Here is an 8,216-nt window from a genome sequence, read left to right on the forward strand (position 1 = left end):
AAAAAAAAAAAAAAAGAAAGATGAAAAGGAGGAGGGAGGAGGGAGGGAGGAAGAGAGGGTGGTGGATATGGAGATGTCCTCCCTTCGTCAGTTTTGGAATTTTGCGGCTCAGGTTTATGACAGAGCTGACAGATGGACGTGCTTTCTGCCCCCCCCCCATGCCTGGAAGAATTAACTTTAAAAGATGCAGCGCTGGGAACGGCTTCGTGAATCGAGAAAGATCCAGGAGCAGGAGAAAACCCCGAACCCTGCAGGGAGAAGGAGCTGACTCCACCGAGGCCCAGACCCTGGGGGAGGAGGAGCAGGGCTGCGGAGCTCTTGGGAAATGTCCTTCCAGGTAGAATGTGGACCACAGTAGGCCACAGGTCAGGGGCGAGGACGGAGTAAGGACATTCCAGACCTGCAGGAGCAGAGTTTCCCCTGTGTCCTTCCTCAGGAAGTGTGGAGGAGGGGAGTCCCCCAAACGAGGCACCGATGGAGAAGGGGACACTGCGGGACTGCAGACACGGGGGCGGGGAGTCCCTGGGTGGGTCTGGAGCTGTGGGAAACGTCCAGATGGACGTCTGAAGCAGAGCTGGGCGCGGCCCCTCCCCCAGTGTTGCCCTAGGAGCACAGCCGTCCCCTGCCTGCGTGGGCCCTGTTGAGAGGTGGCTTGTGGCAGGGCAGAGACTTTAGGGATGGCTAGTGTCAGCTATGTTTGTGGGACACCCAGGGAGATTGGGAAGTGAAGGTGATTACTTTAGAGAAACTGAAACACAACCAAGAATATGAGAAAAGGCCAATAAATTTCACACCCCCTTCCCAACTGCCGGTGGTGTTCACGCCTGACACTGTGACCACGGCGCAGCCCCCCGGCCCCCCTTTATGAGGCATAACTGACAAACAGAAGTTGCGTGTGTACAAGGCGTGTGGCAGGAAGTTGATCCGAGTGTGCGCACTGCGACGGTCCCACAGGCAGGCCACGGGTCCCACCCACCGCCTCACGTGGGTTCCATCTTTCTTTGGTGGCGAGAATCCTTAAGACCTACTCCCAGCAGACTTCAAGTGTAAGTCCTTCCACACGGGCATGGACGCAGCCTCGGAGGCCACGCTCTGCGCCACCCGCGAGCGCTGCAGAATTTGTCCACTCATCACTGAGGCTCGGCCCTTCGGACCACCTCCCCCTTTTCAGGTATCCCCATTTTTCTTCTGCACGGGAAGACCTGGCAGAAGGCACAGGATGCTGCCAGGTGACAGGTGACAGGGACCGTGTGGGTGTGAGGCGCTGGTCAGAAGAACAGTCCTTGCCTCTGGTTTCACAGCCAGGAGCAGCGGGTCTGGAACTAGGAAAATGAGGCAGCCCAGGTAATGAGGTCACCGTGGAGCCAGAAACCCCGGGGAACACGCAAATCCCTGAAATGGCTGTTTCCGGAGGGCAGGGGTGGGGGCGGGGCTGGAAGCGGCAATTTTTTATTGGCAGCCCTATAATCCTCCGACCCTGATTAAACAATCCCACGATCCTCGTTTTTAAAGAGTATGTGTTTTGGTGTTTGATTTTATATATAAATAAAGACACGCTACGCGGCTTTACCGCGGCTTTCCTGATAGTTTTGCGCACTCCAGGAGGCTTTTAAGATACATGTTGATACACATAGTTTTCCCCTTTAATCACCACCTAGAGTTCCTTTGTAACATCGCTGTTGAATGAGGATGGACACCTGCACGGCTCTGAGCTTTTCCCCCCATAGACAAAGCCACACTGAGCCTCTCTCCCTGCGCCATGAGCACAGGGGTTTCCCTGAGCTAGATTCCTAAGCTGCCCTCACAGGGAGAGAAGGTCCACAGCTCTGTTTCGATGGAGAACACCAGGGAGCCAAGACTTCCAAAAGGACATAATAACAACAAAACATGGTTTTAAAATCTGACAATCCATATTTTCTCCTCTCCCATCGTCTCATGTTTTGCTGAGAAGTTTAGTGTTTGTTCCTTCCGCTGTGTGTCTACTCAACCTCTCTGTGCCCTCTGTTCATTTTTTTCCACAAACCCTGATCAAAAGCTTTCTTTTTCCCAGGCTCTGGCTGTGACAAGAGCTGCATGGTGGCAGAGTAGGGACTCCTGTCCTTGAAAACCCATAGCTGGAAGAGACATGAGAAGAGATGCTTCAAATTCAGGACCGGGAGCATCCTGTCATCCTGTGTCTGAAGGTGGGACACAGGATGCACTGGCCAAGGAAGCAACAGCCACGGGACGTGGTGTGAGTGACCCTCTGCCTGCATCTCAGATTGGTGGCCCCATCCGGCCAGCAGCTCTATCCAGAAGCTCTGGGCCATCCTGCTCTCCCCCTCTGTCCCTCCGAACCCCAGGCTAAAGCACATCCTGTGGGAGGGGTCCACTGCTCAGCCTTCCCCCCAACCGCTGCAGCCCAGCCGCCCTCGACTCCCATCCGATGCCTGCAGGTGGTCCCTCGTGGTCTCTTGCTCCTCCCTGGCCACCCATAGCCTGTCCACTCCCCACAGGGCCCCAGAGGACCTGCCAAAGGTGGGTCACCACTCCTCAGTGACATCACAAGGACGCATGGGCCACGTAGGAGCTCACTCTCCCCCCAACTCCCTGCTGCCCTGGAGCCTGATGCTGGTCAGAGGCAGGAAGAGACGCTGCGCCCGGAACACAAAGTGTCCCACCTTGCGGTCGCGGGATGGCGACAGAGGCCCAGGGCAGAGCGTTCTCTTCCACAGAGACCCAGAGGATGAGAAGTGCCCACAGGTGCCAACACTGCTGACGGTGCAGGGCTGTGGTGACCCTGGGGGGCCTGTTAGGGCTCGGACTCTCTTGAGTGGCAGGTTTACACACACAGCCGCCACCTGCCTGGTCCCACGAGCAAGGGAAACACGAGCCAGCAGGCTCCTCCTCTTGGTCACCCACCGGAGAAATGAAGGCAGAGTGACAGGTGCCTTTAAGGACAGTCTTGGGGTGGTCAGGTGCAGCGGGAGGGCCTCAGCAGAGTGCTCCCCTCCAGCCACGCCCAGCACAGGGCCTGAGGGACCCTCTGGGCAGCAGGCAGGTCCCACCTGCATTGGAGTTCTGGCCTCGGGGACGAGGGGACACTCCCAGCAGGCGGCCAGAGCCACAGGAGCCAGGGAGGGTCTTCCCACTTCCGTGTCCCAGGTCCACGCACCCAATCGCTTTATTGGGTCTCAGTTTTCTTTCTTTATTGGAGATGTTTTGTGTTCAAAAGAGCCCGGTTAAAGCAACATGGCTATTTTAGATCTTTTTCAGCTTTTAATCTTATTTTTAATTTCACAAATAATACTAAAAGATGATTTTATTAAAATTGAAATGACTTCAAAGCCTGTGAGGTAAAGGCCTCTCCTTTGCTACTTACTGTCCCACACCCCTGTTAATTCAGAAACTTCATTATTCCAAATTGTATTCTTCTCGACTAGTTCCTATACCTGCAGCCCTATAACTTGGGCATGCAGAGACACATATGTGTAAGATGTGCACCTGTGTAAATATTATTCATCTACGTTTTTGCACAACAGGTGTCTTAGGTATAACTTTCTGCAAGAACACACTGGCGTGTCGGATTTCTTGGAATGATCCCCCAGTAGCCCAGGATGGATGGGCCGTATCTGATTTGACCAAGGCATTGCTAGATAGCGGGGTATTTTCATGAATCCATCCACTTTGGCTGCTATAAATATAATGTGGAGGACATTCTTAAAATTTTAATGGCTTCCTCTGTTGTGCAGAAGTTTTTAAAATTTAATGTAGTCAGTGGCCAGAGAAACTCACCCAAGTGACTTAGGTGAAGGTAAATTGTTTTGATGAAAAACTCAGAGGTCAGGCCTTGGGTGCTGGTGGCTCGGGGGATGAGGCTGTGGGGCTGGGTGTTTGTTTCAGTTCTTTCCTCCGTGAGCTTTTCGTCCCTGGGCTCCTGCCTGGTGAGATGGCTTTCGGCAGCTGCAGGGACCTTCTCGCTTATCGTGGTTTGGCCAGATGAGCCTTGGCCTGTCACACGGCTTGCCTGTCAGCCCCTCACTCCACCAGACACAGGCAACAAGAGCCCGGAGGGAGCCCGCTCTGACAGTGACGCGGTGACTTCATGAGAGCTCTGGGTGCTTTGCAATTCCATCTGTCTGCTCAGGACGGTCCACAAATGGCTGGTGCATCGCTGTGAAGGCAGGAGAGGGGCCTGTCAGGAACGCTGTCACTCACACCAGACGGGGTGGATCTTTCCAGAACCCCACCCCTTCCACTCAAGCGCCCCAGTAGCCGCTGGTTCTGGAGCGGGGATCAGTTCCGCTGGCTGAGCCTGGGGGACTCCCCAGCTGAGTGACTGGACCAGGTCACATGCTCCACCCTTAGGCCTGAGCCCCACAAAAAGACGGGGAGAGTGAGGGCTTATTTACCCGTGTATGGTTCCCAGAGGGTGCAGAGATGGTGTCGGGAAGCCCCGTCAGGAAGTTAGCGCCAGGGAAGCCACGTGAACGTGTCATGATCATTGTTAATGTCACGTGGATTTCTGAGGGTGAATTGCTGGCCAGTGCTGGACATTGGCTAATGTTTCCTCCATTCTGTTATCCTCCCAGCAGTCAAGGGCAAGGGGGGCTTGTTAATGAGCTCATTCCTCCTTCTGCACTGCCCTGTTCTCTACCCCTTCCCGGGTGCCACCGGCCCCTGTGGAAATGATCTCCTTCTGAGTGCGAATCCAGGGACCCTCAGCGCATAGCAGCTCTACCCACCAGTGGCCAAGCCGCGTGCCCAGTAAAGCTGTGGATATCTTTAAAGACCTCATTTCCTCCCCCTCCCACTGTAGAGCAGGTGTCCTTGTGAAGGTTAGTGGTATCTCCTGCCTCCTCGCAGACTTTCTATTTCTGCATCCTAAGTGGAGGCCGTCCAATCTCACTTTCCTCTCCCCACGTGCCCATTAGCAGCTTATGAGAAATCAGAGCTGCACAAAGACCTGAGATCCGTCAGCTCCTGCCTGGGCTCGGCTACATAAGCAATCTGAACCTCAGAGCTTCAAAATGACTTGGCAGTCTGTCTATAAAATGTCTTGTGGCCTGAACAGAGGTGAAAACATGCCCGCCTACATTAGTGATCCATTGATTGTTTCTGGCGCTAGGTAACCTTTGTGCACCAAAATGAGAGAACAGCAGAGACCCGATCAATCAAACCAGCCATTAAGAATCCTGCCCAGTCCACAGGCTGCTCCAGCGCAGGGGTCCCGGGGAGAGAAGTGAAAAGAGAACAGGGCTTTAGCCATAAACTAGGAACATGCAGACAGGCTTGGACAAAGGTTGGCAAGTCTGATGGCTGTCCACTGCTCTGGCAGTGAGTGACTTTCCCCGAGCCCCTCCTGAGCTAAATACAGGAAGCAAAGTGCAACGTGACATTGGGGCTCTGGGACTAAGGGACACCTGCAAGGTGATTGTCCTGCCATTTTCTGCAGATTGACTTGGAACAGAGGGTGCATGTTCACGGCCACATTCATGGAAAATAGGCTCACCGAGAGGAGAGGCGGAGGGCTCTCTTCCCAGCCAGAGGGTCTCTGCGGTGGTTCTTCCACACCAAGGAACCCAAACCCCTCCACCCCCCAGGCCAGCCACACACTAGGACTGTGCCCAATCCAACCACAATACAGGATGGGGACAACTGGGACAATGACCTGGGAGTTCTCATTAAATGGGGACCGATGGGCTGTTAGGTGGTTTTTTGATTTAAACTCAGACATTTGATGGAAATTTTCTTGAACAGAAATTCATTTGAATTCTTAAAAGAGGAAACCAAACTTTCAGAGGATACTTTGTTTAAAATTGTAATTTGGGGGAAATTCTCATCTCTCTATCAAAGAGAGGCGAAGAAGGAAGTTCATTGCAACGCAGGCTGTTTCACGAAGAGTGGAAAACGTGTCGGCTTCCTGTCTCATGCAACCAGCTCCCGGGAGCCTAGTAAACAGCACCCCCTTGTTCTCCTGCAGCTCTGGGGTCTGGAAGGATCCCTTTCCTGGTCCTTTCTAGCTCCCGGAATCTTCCCGCCTTCCTCCCTCTCCATGTTCCTGCTTCCCAAAGCCATCGCTTAGCACCTTCCAATCTCTGTTGTCTCTTGTCCCGTCCTTCTCTGACCCTGACCCTCCTCCTCCCTCCGAGAAGGGCTCTTGTGATCGTCCTGGGCCCATCCGGATAATCCAGAGTAATCGCTCCACCTCCAAACCCTTAGCTGAGTCCCGTCTGCAAGGTCAGCTTTGTCACGTAAGGTCGGCTGTCACAGGTCCTGGGGAACCAGCAGGTGGACGGCCTTGGGGATGGCTATTCAGCCCTCACAGGAGGATGACCCAGGACGGGCCGCATCATGCTGCAGGAACAGGGGCTTTCACAGTCGAGACCGTCTCAGCTCACAACGCAGGTCCGTCTAGCAGGGCTGTGTCCCGCCATCCCCCGACTGGACACAGGTTGAGGGCATCTCCTGCCTTGGGCTCCTGAGAGCCCAGGCAGGACAAGGGGCCTGTCAATCAGCAACTGGCTCCTAAGCTTCTGCCCAGAGGTGACATGTGGGAGGTGGGGGAGCCACGGTCCCCACCCCCAGGGTTTTTGAGGGGCCTCCAGGAGAGTATCCAGTGAGCAGAGCTGGCAGGATGGGCCTGGTGCCTGCGTCCAGAGGCTGAGTCCTCTGGGCCTGCAGGGGAGGGATGCTCCCCTGCCCCTAAGGCTTCCTCCTGACGCTGCTCCGCTTTCCACACCGGGGAAGGTCAGGAGGAGCCTTGTCCAGGGCCGCCTAGCTGGGAGACAGCAGCTGGCCTTCAGCCAGGTCCTTGACCCTGACTCCGTAGCCAAACACGCACCTCCCCACACGTCCTGTCTCTTTAAGAGAGTAACAGGCCGAGCTCGTTAGAACCCGGCTCCATTTATTTTCTGGCATCTGCTTCATAGACGGTTGGACGATCGTGTCAATTGTCCTCATTGCTGTGAACGTCGCCTTCCAATTATGCACAGCGTTCCCGCAGAGCGGCTCCTCGTCCCCTGACCGGGCTGCGGCTGACATCCGTCGCTGGTGTCTCGGACTCGACTGACAAAGACGGCGACTCCTCACGTCACTTCATTTCTCCAAAGTGCAGATGACTCCAGACCAGAGGGCATGGGGGCCCGGAGCACCAGGGGCTGCTGAGCGGGCAAAGGGACACCTGTCATGACGCTAATGCTGGGCTGCGTGGAGCTGGTTTCTCCAAAAACCTTAACGATTGGGGGTGCCCCAAAAGGTTTCTGGGACCCTCTGGCCTCTGTTGGCTTATGGACCCTTTAAAGTTCGAGTTACCCATTTCAGGTGGCATTTGGGACCCCAGCAAACGCTCTGTCTTGCTGGATTTCCCAGCGCATCCTGGATGATTCCTCCCTTCATTCGTGACACAGTTATTGGTGTCTATTGTGTGACGGACACTGTTCTATTATAAAGCAAGGGATTTTTCAAAAAATGAAGCCTCTGACACGGGGAGGTCATCTTGGTGACAGAGCAAGAGCTCTGACCTGTGGTTGAATGTCTTGCCCTTACCTCAGGATGAGGTTGGGGGTGGGGGACAGAGTGGGGGCAGGGCAGCCCTGGGAGGCCAGTGGGGAGACGGTTTTAACTGCGGCTCTGACCAAGGTGGGGTGACAGAGTGGGAGGAACCAGGCAGCACACGTATGGGTCTGAGTACCTTGAATTTCGGTGGGAACTTACCACGTTACCAAGGAAGGTGCAGAGTTCCAAAGAATTGCTTTTGGGTTGGTGGCGGCCACCTTCTCCTGCTCTGCGTGCATTTTTAAATTAAAAAAAAAAAAAAAAGATACACTATTACATCTATGTAGATGGAATTTGTCCTCCTATTAGGATCCCAAATTGTGATTTCTGTCTTCTCAGAACATCCTATAGAAAAGACCATCAGAAGTGAATCCGTATCAACTACAGGTTCCTGGGGGATAAACTGTGGGTGACGATGATCTGCGGAAGAATGGCGACGGGGGCCGGGGATGGCTTGCTTCACTGGTTCGGACTCAAATGAGATGTGAGACAGATGAGCCAAGTCACCTGTTGGGACAGGAAGGTGTCACACACCACACGGAGCAAGGAAGGCGGAGAGACCCAGAGGATCCAGAGGTGCTTCAGAGACAGTCGGGTCTGGGCCTCTCTGGTGTCGAGGCTGTAGCGTGACACTGGTGTCGTCCTGCAGAAGGAAACAAGGCCACTGTCAGGTGGCTAGC

At 54.4% G+C, this 8,216-nt stretch overlaps 1 long non-coding RNA gene across 1 annotated transcript; it reads left to right on the plus strand.

Annotated features, from left to right (window-relative positions):
- The first annotated feature begins 543 nt into the window (after nucleotides 1-543).
- Nucleotides 544-7,989, plus strand: LOC125618952. The gene is made up of 3 exons (XR_007350346.1): nucleotides 544-1,171; nucleotides 2,051-2,233; nucleotides 7,876-7,989. It is a non-coding gene; the product is annotated as an uncharacterized LOC125618952 (long non-coding RNA).
- Nucleotides 7,990-8,216: the final 227 nt, after the last annotated feature.

The sequence above is a fragment of the Marmota marmota genome, unplaced genomic scaffold, assembly GCF_001458135.2.
Source record: "Marmota marmota marmota unplaced genomic scaffold, marMar, whole genome shotgun sequence".
Classification (NCBI taxonomy): domain Eukaryota; kingdom Metazoa; phylum Chordata; class Mammalia; order Rodentia; family Sciuridae; genus Marmota; species Marmota marmota.